Below are 15,004 nucleotides of genomic sequence, written 5' to 3'. Positions count from 1 at the left end.
CGCATCCACCCCGAATTCTAAAGGGGCATGTGTCCCGATGTTCATACACATACACAAGATCTATAGACAAAAGTTTGTGGACACCTAAGATTGCGGTGGGATTTCTGAACATCCTATTCCACATTTAGTCTTCATCTGCTATTATAATAACCTCCACTCTTCTGGGAAGATGTTCCACATCAGGTACTGATGTAGGAGAGGAGACCTGGGGTGCAGTCAGTATTCCAAACACTACAGCATGTGCAGTTGTGCTGAACAAATGATCAACCCAACACACAGACTTGATTATTTTCCTGTAACAGCATAGTGTTTCAATCCTCTTATACAACACACATCTACTGCATTTTAGATGTATCATAAATGAACAGGGAGTTTTTTTTGTTTTTTTTTTAATCCGTTTGTTGTTGTGGTCGATGATGTGGAACATCCCTGAAACAAATTAGTTCCTGTTTTCGCTTGTGTTATAGCAGCTATAAACAGACATTCCCCCCCTCTTTCCTTCACTGTCTTTAAGATAAAGAAAAAACCCAAGGAAATCCCAAATCCCTCTGTTCCTGAAGCCTTTCCCATAATGGAAAAGGGAAAACGGAAAAGTGACGAGATGAATAAACCTCACCATGTCAAATGCAATGCTTATTTTTTTTTTTTTGAATAAAGCAAAATCCATTTATGCACTAAAATGTCACGTGAAGGTCACCTGACTTTTCCTGTTATCTGTGGTTCTTCTCCAAACTGTTACCACAAATCTGGAAGCACTCAATTGTACAGGGTATCTTTAGATGCGCTGTAATCAAAGTTTACATTCATTTGAACTTGGAAACCCGAACCTGTTCCAGCATGGCGATGCCCCTGTGCACAAAATGAGCTTCTTGAAGATCTGGTTTACATGCTTTTTAGAGGAAGATCTTGAGTGGCCTGCTATAGAGCTCTGATCTCATCCCTACTGAACACCTTTGGGATAAATTGGAACGCTGCACCCCAGGCCTTTCGTAATACCCTCGTGGCTGATGAGCACAAATATCCATAAGCAAACTCCTTCCCAGAAGAGTGGAGGGAATTATGAGAGTTAATTGGGACTAAATGTGGAACGTGATGCTCAAAGATCACATACCGTACTTATGACCAGGTGACCCAATACTTTTGGGTGTGTGTGTGTGTGTGTGTGTGTGTATGTGTATATATATATATAATTTGATAATGACTGAAAAGAAAATAAGAGGGGTGTGTGTGTGTGTTGACGTTATTCAACATATGGTTTGCACTTGGTCACTGCATTTCTTTCCCTGTTTACTGATCAACAGAACCTATTTGTTTGTTAAATCTATTTTGGTTATGACCCTATATGGACACTACAGATGTATATGTTTTAGAAAACAGAAATGTCCATCTTTATATGGCTCTATATTTAGCATCTGAATTTCTGATGAATGAAGAGATGTTTCCAATACTCTCTCTAGTCTTTCTGTATTTTATTTTTTACATTGTATTTATTGCGTTTGGTGTTGCTGGGACTCACAATCTTCCAAAGTCTAATCCAAAGTGCACTACCTTAACCACTGAGTTACCACCTCTGTCTGAACGGTTGAGCTCTGAACACATCGGTAAGAAGCAAAGCACCACACACCATGTGTTTCTTCTCACCATCATACCTACAACCTGGGTGTCTGGATATTTTTTAGATTTTATCGATAACCAATGGTGGATGAAACACACAAACCATGTTGACATTGGCATTGGTCAGTATCTATCAAACGTGCTCCAAGGAGGGAACATTTATATCCGACACACCAAGTAAACACAGTTTGTACACTTAGATACATACACAATACAGGACATTTTAAAGGTGTACAATTATTCACTGTAGTCTATCAGTTGCCTTGCATATGAATTGGCACCTCCTGGGGAAGGTTGGGGGTTTAAGCCCCAGTATTGCAAAGTTGCCACTATTGGGGCCCTTGAGAAAGGCCCTTAACTCTCTGTGCTCCAGGGGGCACTGTATCTTAGATGTGCTCTGACCCCAGCTTCCTAACAGTGCTGGGATGTGTAAAGAAGGAACATCACTGTGGTGTAATGTGACAGATTTCTGCCTTTTTCTTTACACTGTACCTTACTGGAAAACTTCTATCTGATCTAAATCTACGCAGAGGCAGTAGATAGAAACTGAAGGCTAGAGGTGGATGAAGGTTGAAGCCACTGTACAGAGAAAAGAATAGGGTCTAGACACTGACTCTACATGTAAGCGTGTGCAATAAAGTGGCCAAATTGGACTTTTACAACCACTTTTTTTCCACAACCGAATCATTCATGCTATTTTATTTTCCCTGGTTATATACGTCGTTCAGCGGCGACGCATTCCGAGTCTCTGTGTGTTTATGGAATCGGGCAGGAAAGAAAGAGAGATTGAGCGAGGGATGAGAGAGGTGAAAGAGTGTTCTGTGTGGCTCATCCTCCCCCGGACACCTGGTCCTTCACACACTCTTTAGGCTCTGTGTCAGGATTTGCATGTGAACGGTGCTGGCGTTCTGTTCCTCTCCCTGTCTCTTTCTTTGTCTTCGGATTCTCTCCTTTCCCAGCATTTCATTGCATCCTTCAGCGGATGTGACACACACACACACGCACACACACACACACACACACACACACACACACACACACACACACACACACACACACGCTGCTAAGTTTTATGTCCACGCAGCATGTTAATGGTGTCTTATACAAAGTTTGTCATGATTAATACATCAGTGTGACAGGCAGAGTTTCAGCTGTGTGAGATGGATGAAGAAATGGAGGCATCAAGTTTTATACACTTTGTGGACAAAAGTATGGGGACACCTGAATTTTCCAAAACTGTGACCACAAAGTTGGGATCTTACAATTGTTTAAGACGTCTATGAATGCAGAGAATGAAATCTTACCTTTGCTTTAACTAGGAGACCCAAACCCGTTCCAGCAGGACAATACCCCTGAACACAAAGTAAGCTCCATGAAGATTTGCTTTACGTGAGGTGGAGTGGAAGATCTCCGCGCTATAGAGTTCTCACCTCAACTCATTTTGTCCACTAACTGTTTTGAGGAGATAAGTGGGAGCACTTTGTACTTTTTTCCCCTTTTTTTTAAATGTCTAATAAATTCTCCCATTTGTAATGTGTATATATATATATATTGATTTACTCCGTGTTCTCCAACCCAATCTTGAGTTGTTGTTGCTATTTGAAGACCCCAACACATCTCCTTAAGGGAAACAGTGCAGCTGCGTGTTCCGTTTAATCACAATATAATCTATTTATAGCTGTGTCTCACTTTTAGGGAAGGAAAAAGGAAATCCACTGAGATGATTTGCCTGTTTTTTTTTTTTGCTGAATCAGCAGTTGGTCATTCATCTGGAAAGTATTGGGACACCTGCCTTTTCCAGCAATATGTGGTTTATCGAAGTTGAAGGCACACAAAGATGTTTTTAAATGCTGTAGCATTCCCCTGACCTAGGAGAACCACACCTGTGTGAACATTACAATGCCCCTGTGCATAAAGTCAGCTCCATGAAGATATATATATATATTTTTACATGGGTTGGAGTGGAAGATCTGCTATAGAGCTCAGACCTTAACCATACTGCACTCCAGGCCTCCTCACCTCACTACATCAGTATCAGACTTTACTTACACCCTTGTGGCTAAAGAATCTCCACAAGCACACTCCAAAATCTAGTGGAACATCTTCCCAGAAGAGTGGAGGTTATTATAAGAGGAAATTGGCCCAAACCTGTTCAAGTAGGGTGGGTACGGAAGCGAGATCGGATCATGTACACAGGACGATGTTTTTTGGCACACTGACTTATGTTGGTCGGTGCTTCCTGTGACTGTGCATGATACCATCATTCACATTGCTTTTTTTCATTAGGAGGTGGGGCTTTGTTTATGGAATAATGACTAATGGAGGTCGGTGCTCCCTGTGACTGTGCGTGCAGCCTTGTGCTGCCATCTGTTGGCATGTTACAAAATTAGTATTAGCACCTCGTATTATCATTCACATTGCTTTTATCATTAGGAGGAGGTGCTCAGTGCATGGAATAATGAAGTCAGGAGCGAGGAAATTAATTTTTAAGCGCCCATGGTCCTTTCTCATGTCTTTATAATGTGTGTGACTGCATCACTTCCTCTTCTCTAACATCTGGATCGCAATTTGGACCAATTCTGTTATAGGTGGCTTTGAAGCCTCTGTGGTTTCACTGTGATGTTCACCATACGGAGGACTGGCGAGATCTTCAACCACAAAGAGGTTGAATGTTTGGTGGGTATTTATTAGCCCGTAATGCCCCCCCCCCCATATAAGTAAAGCGGATGTGCATCCTCATGATGCCACTCGAAGACCTTTGTGTTTTCTTTTGTGGTTTTTTTTTTTTTTTAGTCTCTCCTTTCTTTTTCCTTCTGCTGTCGTTCAGTCCACATCGCTCACTTCCTGTTCCCTTTGGGTACAGGTTTTTACAAGATGAGCCCTCTATTACACATTCTGCCTGCTTCCTACTTCCTGTTTTCACATCATTACATATACATGTAGTGGATGAGGAGCGGAAATTATGTTTAATGAATAACAATGGATACTTTGAATCAAACCATGTAACAGTTGTATTGGTTTCATTAAGGCTTTAAGAATATTGAGAGTAAGACTGACAAGTCCATTAATGGACCAAACACATAAAAAAAATAGACACAGGGAGAACCCGAGTTCAGGATCCTGAAGCTGTTAGTTCTCTGTTAACCCACTGCACCGTCATACTGCCTTCCATAATAAAAATGATGCTCTTGAATATCCTTTCAATGCAAATGTGTTTATTGTGGACAAGCCCAGGCAGGAATCTTAGCATACAGTACTTTGTTGCAATCGGGGTAGAGCTGTACACCCGAGATTTGGACTGTCTGGTGCCAAAACAAAACCCAAAAAATTGAATGCGATCACCAAGAAAGTTCCTGATTGCACTTTTCTGAAATATAAAACTGGAAAAATAACCTTTCTCCCAACTATGGATGGTAAAAATTCACGGTTTTCATCAGTGCGTCAGCTACAAGTTGGCATTCGTATGCCAATGCATTGTTTTTTAATATATTTGTCGGTAAAACAGATTTATTTATATATAATTATTAGTAGATGCGCTATACTTTTATTATTTAAAATTGACTAATCATTTGTGACCAATATTTGATATGTAGATTAATTTCTCGTGGCTAAACTGCTTCTCGAGCGCGTTTTCTCAGCACCTCTGATGCTATGTGAATATGATGTATCGCAACACTACGAAGACCGAGGCGTGTCCTGAGAGTCACATTGAATACAGATTAACATGGCAGAGGTAGAGCTGTAACTTGCTGGAGGCACAACAGAAAAAGAACGTCTGGTTTTATTTCATCTTTTTTATTCGTTTTTTGCACTACATAGGCGTGTTTGTAAAAGGGCCATGCGTTAGAAGTCGGAAAGCACTTAAGTAAATGTATGATTATCTGTACCATAGTAAATTGCATAGTATCATATTTTTTCCATTGAATCGCATCGTATTGAATCAAATAGGAATCGGCTTTCACTGCAGCGTAATTGAAGTGAATCGAATCGCATTGCATACTAATTCTTATTATTAATTATTAGACTATTCCTGTACAACTAACACGTGCTACACGAGTGTTCGAGTTAGTAAGACAGCGTGCTGATACACGTTTGGAAACGCTGAACCCACAAAACCTCGCGGCTAATAATCTGCGTGACCTTCACATCACCCTGTCACAATTTAAAACCTCAATTATCTATTTTCAGCTTTTACACATGACAGCACTTCTTTCAGCCACCAACACTCAGTCATAATTCATAATCCAATCTGTCTATGAGCTTTAGTTTTCCACCCCTTCATAATCCACAGTCCGCTTTCTTTTTTCATTTTGCCACCCTTCTGATTTCCTGCTTTCTATCTTTTAATTCTTTCCTTATATCACACTCACTGTTTAAGTGGTTAGTTGTGGTGAGTGCATTGACTGAGGATGGTTTCCATTTGGAGTCTGGTTCCGTCCAAGGTGTTTTACTCATGCCATCTCAGTGAGGTTTTTTCGGTTCACTCATTGGAGATAAACTTACAATTATAGGAAACAAACTTATAGGCACTAAACTTAGACACTTTTATACAACTTTATAACCACTTTATCTCTGTAAAGCTACTTTGAGACCTTGTCCATTGTTAAAAGCGCTCTACAAATCAACTGAAACTGTTGCTAGGCAACTGGAAAATGTGAACCTATTATGAGCGTTTTTATAGCAATAATGTACAAGCACTGTGATAAAACAGACAAATACATTAACAAAGGAAACAAAAAGTGCATCGACCAGTAAACACCAATATTTCTAGTACAATCTGAGAGCAACTTTTATTTGTATTTTTCTATTGGTGTTGATAATAAGTTTTTAATCTTTTAACCGCAGGGAAAACCTTTAATTGAGCCTGAGGTTGTTTCGTGCTCAAACATTCCTGGTTTCATTCTGATGCACACCGATTCTTCACGTTTGCAGCACGTTTACTGTGGAAAGAATTTCTCAGTGTGTAACAGTGAGTGGGTATGGGAGTGTAACCCAGCGAGCTGCCAAACCAGAAGAAATGTTCAAATGTCTCTGTGTCCAAAATCATTCCTGTATTACAGATATATGGGGACAGCACCATTATTAGGCTGTCGCCTAGGGGCGATCAGCTGGGGGGCGCAAGTGAGCGCAACTTGCCTCGGCAATTTAAACTATTTACTAGTTTTTCTGCTTTTAGGCAATTTTGCAATAATTATAAAATGTGTTTAACCTTTTTGCATAGGAGGTTGCAAATGATTTGTGGGGGTGGAGCATTGTGGTGGGCGGGCGGAGCAATTTGGGGGAGACGTTTTCTATCTACCATTTTAACACAAATGCTGAAAACTGTGTGTGGACGGTAATGAAGTAAGCGTAATTCGTTACTGTACTTAAGTATCTTTTTCACATATATGTACTTTACTCAAGTGTTTCCATGTGGGGAGACTTTAACTTCACTACAGTTCAAAAAAGTCAAATATTTAACTTTTTACTCGACTACATTTTGCGAAATCAGTCGTTCCTTATTATTTATGTGAATAAAAAAACTTAACTGGTCAAACACGCAGCAATCCACCAATCAGGGTCTTGTTTGATTGGCACTTGGTGGTATCTTCTCATCACCAACATACAGTTCAGCATCAGTTTAACAGCAAGCAGAACATTTACAGAGAAATAAATGATGGTCTTATATTATTCTATTAATAGATTGGCGCACTGAAGGTAACATTTGAGTCTTTACACAAATTTAGTTAATAAAGTAAAGATTCTTGGGCCAAAAATGATAATAGAAACATTATAGCTATAATACATCATAGTGCTTTGGTTACTTCTGTACATTTGACGGCAAATACAGTACTTTTTTTTTACTTTAAATTTTACAGAGTATATCTCTATTTAAACTGAAGTACATGGTTTTTACATGGCTGTAACATTTAGGCATCCACATACTTTTGGTCTATATATACAAAAATCCATGAATAATTAAAACAGCTCGCATGTCCGACAGCAGTGTGAGTGAAGGTGTGTGTTAAGGAAATTAGCAAAGGTCTAAGGTCAAACAGATGCTTTTACCATCAGGAGCAGACAGGAAGTGAATTTGCCTGTTTACCGTTTGTGCTAGACGGGATGAAATGAACGAGTGGTCCCATTCAACCTCCGTCCTGCACATGGTTAACGTTTACGTCGTAAGGAATTGTTGAATTGAAGGTCTGTGGAGATAGATAAGACACTTTTATTTTCATTCAGTAAAATAAAACTTCATGATACTTCATGTAGAACCATTCATGATTTTACTGATACATTGTATGGAAAAAGGTTTGTGGACCTGACCATAAGAATCATATGTGCTTTTTACACATATAGTGCCCATTTTCGGTATAATAACCTCCTCTATTTTTGATAGACGTTTCACTCGATTTTAGAGTGTGCATGTGGAGATTAATTCAGGCACAAGGGTGCTAGTAAAGCCAGGCACTGATGTAGGTGATGTGTAGATGTCTGGGGTGCAGTCAGCATTTACATTCATCATGTTCAATAGGGTTGAAGTTAGAGCTCTGTAGAAGATCTTCCACTCCAACCCATATAAATCATATCTTCATGGAGCTGGCTTTGTGCATAGGGGACTTGTCATGCTGGAACTGGTTTGAGTCTTTTGGTTCAAACAATTGTGTGCCTCCAACTTTGTGGAAGAAATTTGTGAAAGAACGCATGTGGAGAAATGGAAGTGAACTGTCCTAATACTTTTCCATATTATGTACATTAACAGACTAAAATCCAAAATGAGGTAAATTATGTCAGGTAAAAATCCCAAGAACCTGTATATTAATGCTAGCTAACATTTATTAGCTTGCTATTCGAATATATAATATTCATATATAAAAAGATATAAACACATAGTTCTGTAAATCAAGATATAAATAAAGCATTAAATATAGACTTTTATATAAATATATAAATAAACTACATAATGTAGCTACCGTTATTTCCGGACTATTAAACGCACCCAAATATAAGCCACACCCACTGAATTTGACAAAGATTTTTATTTTTAACATAAACACGCCGCACCTTTCTATAAGCCGCAGGTGTCTACACTGAAACTAATGAACTTTACACAGGCTTTAATGAAAGCCAGTGTCTGTTACACGGCTTGTATCTAAACAGTAGCCTACCAAGAAAGTCAGTTTCCTGTAGACAGTCCGAGTGAGCGGCAGAATGAATCGCTACAAACCTCCACAATTGAGTGGAACATCTTCCCAAAATAGTGGAGTTTATTATAGCAGCAAATCTGGACTAATAAACCATTCTTATGCTCAGGTGTCCACAAAGGTTTGTAAATATAGTTTATAGATTTTCTCAACACATATGAACACTTTAGATCTTATAGCCATTATATGTAGATTCTAGCTTCAAGTCAAGTGAAATTCATTATTCATTGTCCTCACAACAATAATATCAACTAACTGATTTATTTCCTTTCAACTCACTTTATTAGTCACTTTTGACCGCACTTACTTTTTTACTGTTTGTTTGAGGAAAGCGTGCTGTGAGATTGGACCTCAGACACATCCTGAGGGTTTTTACGCTCGAGCTGAAATTAAGCTTATGATTACAGTCCAGCTTTGTGTCTTGGCTGCATCTGTGTGTGTGTGTGTGTGTGTGTGTGTGTGTGTGTGTGTGTGTGTGTGTGTGTGTGTGAGAGAGATTGGCGCGTAATTCCCCCACTGTAAGGGTGCACGTTTCGCGCGTGAGTGAGAGCGTCGCAGGAGTGTGTTTGTCATTAATTTGAGCAGTGTGCTTAACGCTCTAATCTCTGGAGGCTTTTTCCTGGCATTGTTGCTCCCGCTGTCTCCCGTCTTCCTCCTCGGCAAGGAAGCAGGGGTCGTAGATACAGGATATACACACACACGCATACACACATGATTGGGGCATCTGGAACAGTGGTGAGCAGGAGTTCATGAAGATGGAGGACGAGGTATTGGGAAGCAGGAGCCGGGGTTGATACGGAGGTAGAGAAGATTTGTGAGATTTCGAGAATCCTGCCTCAGTGATACACTATATAGACAAAAGTATTGGGACACCTGACCTTTCCTGCTATATGTGGTTTCAGCATGGCAGTTCCCCTGTGCACAAAGCCAACTCCATGAATATATGCTTAACATGGTATGGAGAGAAAGATCTTGAGGGGCCTGCTATAGAGCTCTGATCTCAACCCTACTGGAAACCTTTGGGATATATTGGGATGCTGACTGCACTTCAGGCCTCGTCACCTACATCAGGACATTATTTTACTAACACCCTTGTAGCTGATAACCACAAATGTCCACAAGCACACTCTAAAATCTAGTGGAACTCAATCTTTCTATAAGAGTGAAGGGAAAAAGCAATTCAGGACAAATTAAGAAATACTGCAATGCTCAAAAATCACATATTATACTTATAACCAGATTTTTTGCAAAGTTTTGGCAATATAGTGTAAGTTAACCTACATCAGAGCTCAATCGGGATTTCACACACAGAGCATGATATATAAAATATCCGTAAAAAAAAATACAGACCAGTATTTATTCATTTATGCTACTCTGTCTAATCCACAAGTACAGTTTAATTAATTACGTTTAAACTGCAGGAGTATCCACGATCCAAAAAAATCCAGGATTAGTATTTGAATTAGAATTGCCATCTGTGTCTGGAAAAAAAGAACAGAAAAAAAACCCAGACTAATATGCATTTTGTATGCTTTACTGAAACTTTCGTATATATTTTCCAGGAATGACACACATCTGTGAATGGTCTGTGTATGTAGTGGTGTGTGTGGATGGACGGATGGATGGACGGACGGACAGCTAATCACTTAAGAGCTCCATTATAATGTGGACTAATTGCAAAGCCATATGGCTGCAACCACTCTGATCCTACACAATAGCATATTATGTTACAACCCCACCCTGTCAAACTACAGATTGTGTGTGTGTGTGTGTGTGTGTGTGTGTGTGTGTGTGTGTGTGTGTGTGTGTGTGTGTGTGTGTGTTTACAATAAAACAGCATGACAGATTTGCATTTCAAACCACCACAGCTGTCAATTCATCGCCTTATCATATTACTACATACTTCTTTATAAGATAAGAACTTCCAGAAATCTCTTCACTGTTTGGGCTCCACATGTCCTGTAACTGTAAATGGTTAAAAAGGGAAAAGGTCCAGACATTAATGAATTCAATGTTGTGAATTTTGGAAGAATGTCTAGAAGGAATATAACATTATCGGAAGCTGTGTTGCTTCATTGATTTTTTTTACAAACTGTAACAGTCCGAATTTCTTGCCATGTTGTTTTCTGTTTAAAACTTCCCAAATAAACACCCTACACTTATAAGGCGCTATATATATCCATGAAAAGCCATGAAAATCTTTTAAAAGCAATTTAAGCTGGATAAAGATATTTTCCATATCATTTACCAAAACATCTGATGTAAATGTTGAAATTTGCAATACTTTGGTCACCCTTTCACTGTCGTTATACCTTTACATTACAGTCAACTATCTAAAACCAGTCGTCATGTTACCCACAGTCCTCAGCTAGTTTCTTGTTTTCTATCTGCCTAACAGCAAACTGTTGATATTTTCCACAGTTGTGTGCAGCCACTGCATTTTGTATGTGCTAGGTATGTCCTAAATCGTTAGCTTTGGTCTTTAGCGAGCATATATACAGAAATGCATATGCCAGATCTTCTATAAAGCACAACGTTCTCTTCAAAGGCTGAATTAGAAGTTTAAGGATTTCTATCATTGTGTATCATTGTCTATCATCTACACTATATGAACAAAAGTTTGTGGACACATGAACTTTAAATTCGTATGTGTTTTTTTCCCCACATTTAGTCCCCATTTGCTGTTATAATAAGTCTTCTGGGAAGATGTTCCACTAGATTTTGGAGTGGAGATTTGTGCACATTCAGCCACAAGGGTATTAGTAAAGTCATGTACTGATGTAGGGTGAGGAAGTCTGTGGTGCAGTCAGCGTTCAAAACCGTCCCAAATGCAGCTCTATAGCAGGCCACTCCATATCTTCCACTCCTACCTATGTAAAGCATATCTCCATGGAGATGGCTTTGTGCACGGGGGCATTGTCATGCTTTGGGTCAGGTTTGGATCTCCTAGTTTAAGGGACGGGACAATTTAATGCTACTATATCCAAATACATCCTATACAATTGTGTGCCTTCAACTTTGTGGTAAAGGTTTAGTGGAAGAATCACATATGGCTGGAAAAGTCAGGTGTCTGAATACTTTTGTTTCTATAGTGTTTACAGGGTAGGAGATAATACTTTAAAATGAGAAGGCTGCCATCACACTTAAAAACATAGTTATTAAATTCTAAAAAAAAATGCTGGAGTGTATGAATGGATTTCATGCTGTTCATTAAAGCTGGAGATTGACAGAGATCAAGAGGTCGCGTGTGTGTATGTGTGTGTGTTCCCTGGATTGTATCTGCTCCGAAGCCCCCACATCGGCCCAGAGGAAGAGGAAGACCCTCAGGGACTTATTTAGATTTTTTTTTACTGCTGCTGGTGTTTGTGTTGACCGCAGGAGTGTGAGTGTGTGTGCTCTTATCTCAGGCCTCCTGCTCAACCTCTTATCTCCCAGTCGGGCGTTAAAGCAGATCCTGCTGCTCCCTGCATGCAAGACAGTGGAGAAGGAAGAGGAGGAAGTGGCGGAGGAGGAGGAAGAGAGTGCGATTGGAAAATAAGTTGAGTTGCAAGAAGAATAAGAAGATATACACGTCTGAGATTGTGAGCAGACGAGTCTAATCTTCTTGTGACACTCACGTCCAAAAAAGAGCTTCTCCAGCTGGCCTGCATCGTCTAATTATCCCCCTCGGGATATGAAATAAGGGGCTAGACGCCTTGCAGTGTACAGCACGGTGTCAGTCGAAGTTCAGAGGATCCAAACTCTTACTCTTGCATTTTGCATGTACAATAGGTTGTTGCCAGCATCATTGAGAACTTCATAGGGTCCTTCTGCAGACGTTGGCTTCCGTCTGCAGCCTTGATGCAAAGAAGTCTATAATACTTTCTGTAATGAAGCTCTTCTTATTTGTTGATTTTCTGCTATTTTCCATCTGAAGACATTGCAGTCTTTACAAGCATGACCCTCCTGAGCTCTGAGACATTCTGAGCACTCTGCGACCCAGAGAGCTATTAATGTAGTTATTAATATAAATCCTATTATAGGGTTTGATGAAACTCAGGAACAATGATGTGTGCTGTCCCTCCTTCCATCCTGTCATACTTTATTTTTCACTCTCTGTTTTCAGCAGGAAGAGAGACAATGGCCTAATCAATAAGACAACCATCGGCTTGAAGACACAGCCCGGCTCCAGTAGGCATGAACAGAGGTCACTAGTTCCTGTCAGGCAGGCCCGTCTTCCTGTAGCAGCCCAGAAGGCACCGGTGCTGCAGCGGGGCAGTGATGAGTGCGTCAGCCTCAAGGGATTCTGGGTAGACGCCATGGCGACAACTACCAGCAGAATTGAGGAAAAGGAGACAGGTGTGGGGGAAAGAAGCCGTTTTTCCAGCATACAGCGCATATATGATGTGTTTGACGTTTACTTCGTTATGAAAATAGCATAAAGCATGATGATAAATGTGAATTTGGGAAAAAATCTTGGAGTCAAATAGAAATAGCCAATGTGAGATTCGAAGTCTAAAACCAAAGTTAGAATTTTTTTTTTCTGAAATCTGATTGTCTAAACCATATTTAGAGTCATTGTTAAATAAATGATGTACACACATTTCGATGTGTCACAGTATCACACAGAAATTTTTTTTGTATATAAAATCAGTAGTCTTGAATGTGAATTAATTAAACAATGGCTTTTAGATACTTCATTTATTGTTAAAATGTTATTGTTGAATGTTTTTTGTTCACATTAAGCAGTTATAAACAGCCTGTGGCTCTCAGGGTTTACATTTTCAGGTGCTTCATTGGCATGACAATTAATTGTACATATGCATTGCACAAAACAAGCACACAGGAAGCGTAATTGTAGAAAAATTTAAATAAATCTATAAAAGAAATATGGTGTAATAGAATAAATAATCCACATTAATTAAACACATTATAATAATATAATATAATATAATAAAAACAAGAAGAACAAAAAAATTAAGAAAATGTGTATAATCACAAAATAAATATTTAAAAGAACTTATCAATAATATCAATAAGAAAAGAAAAGAAAAATATAGATTTAGCGACTAAACAGCAACCAAATGCAGTTAAGCATCTACCAGAAGAGTAAGTAGAGGCATTGTGCAAACCGACAAGTGCAGATAAATATGTAAATATATGTAGAAGCTGCACATAAATAATATTAAAATAATAAGGAAGAACAATGAGATCTATTATAAGAAACACAAGGGCAAGGCAGATTAAAGGACATTTTTCTTTCTCAGTTATTAAAAATATTGCTCATAAATTTGTTAGTTTTGTTACATTGGAAAGTCTTCAGCATTTCAGAGAGCTCTTTGTCTCTGTTATCTCAAACTGCTCCAAAGAAGAGACTCCTTTAATGATTGTTAATGAGAAGTCTTCTTGCAGAAAATATTTAAACAGCTATACACTATTACTTAACGCCTGGCTTACAAGCGTTAGTCATTTTCAATAAAACAAAAAAGAACAAGTGGATTGATCTTTAAACCTTGAAGCCATCATCCGACCAATCATAATCAAGCGTTTCTGCAACAGTGTACAGAATTCACAGCTACAAACCCGTTCACCTTTCTATTTATCACATTTAGATCAGACTTCACACCCTAGTTACAGACTTTTCTGGTACTTCTGTGCGCTATAAATAACAAACCAGGCTCTGATCTAAACAGCACGTCATCCTGGGTACAACACACACACTTCAGGACATCCCTGTTTGCCGTAAATATTTACAATCCACCACAACAATGGAGTGACAGAGACAGATTGCACCAGGTGAAACATCTCTACCTTAAGTGACCCACAAACAGAAGCCGGACACGTTTAATCCAGAGATGGCGCTTCCTCCTGTAGTGCGATACGGAGGATTGGGCACTGACCCTTGGCTTGTTAAAAAAAAGAACACTTTTGGCTCAAGTGCTGAATCTGGATCTGCGGATCTGCTAAGTACCATTAGCAGGCCAGACAACAAAGCGCATGTTGCATTGCGCTGAGACGCCACGCTCTTGGCCATACTTCAATCGGCTTAAAAGAAAAAATGCCATGATTAAGATCCAAGGGAACAAGTGCTGAGTGCTGACTTCCTCGTCATATTTTTATCATGCTCAATTAATAGTACAATACTGTCAAAAAATACAAAACACAGAAGGGGGAATCCAAATGCACAGAAAAAAATCTGAGACAAAGTGCCCTTACAATAAGAGCCA

General features: G+C 39.3%; 1 protein-coding gene across 1 annotated transcript in view; it reads right to left on the bottom strand.

Moving 5' to 3' along the window:
• LOC310741155 (eosinophil peroxidase-like) overlaps positions 1–15,004 on the bottom strand; it is a 152,605-nt gene that overhangs the window by 71,290 nt on the left and 66,311 nt on the right. The gene's annotated exons all lie outside the window — the stretch shown is intronic.

Source organism: Silurus aristotelis, assembly GCF_946808225.1.
Source record: "Silurus aristotelis genome assembly, chromosome: 18".
Taxonomy (NCBI): Eukaryota; Metazoa; Chordata; class Actinopteri; order Siluriformes; family Siluridae; genus Silurus; species Silurus aristotelis.
This window is presented reverse-complemented; position numbering and strand designations above follow the sequence as displayed.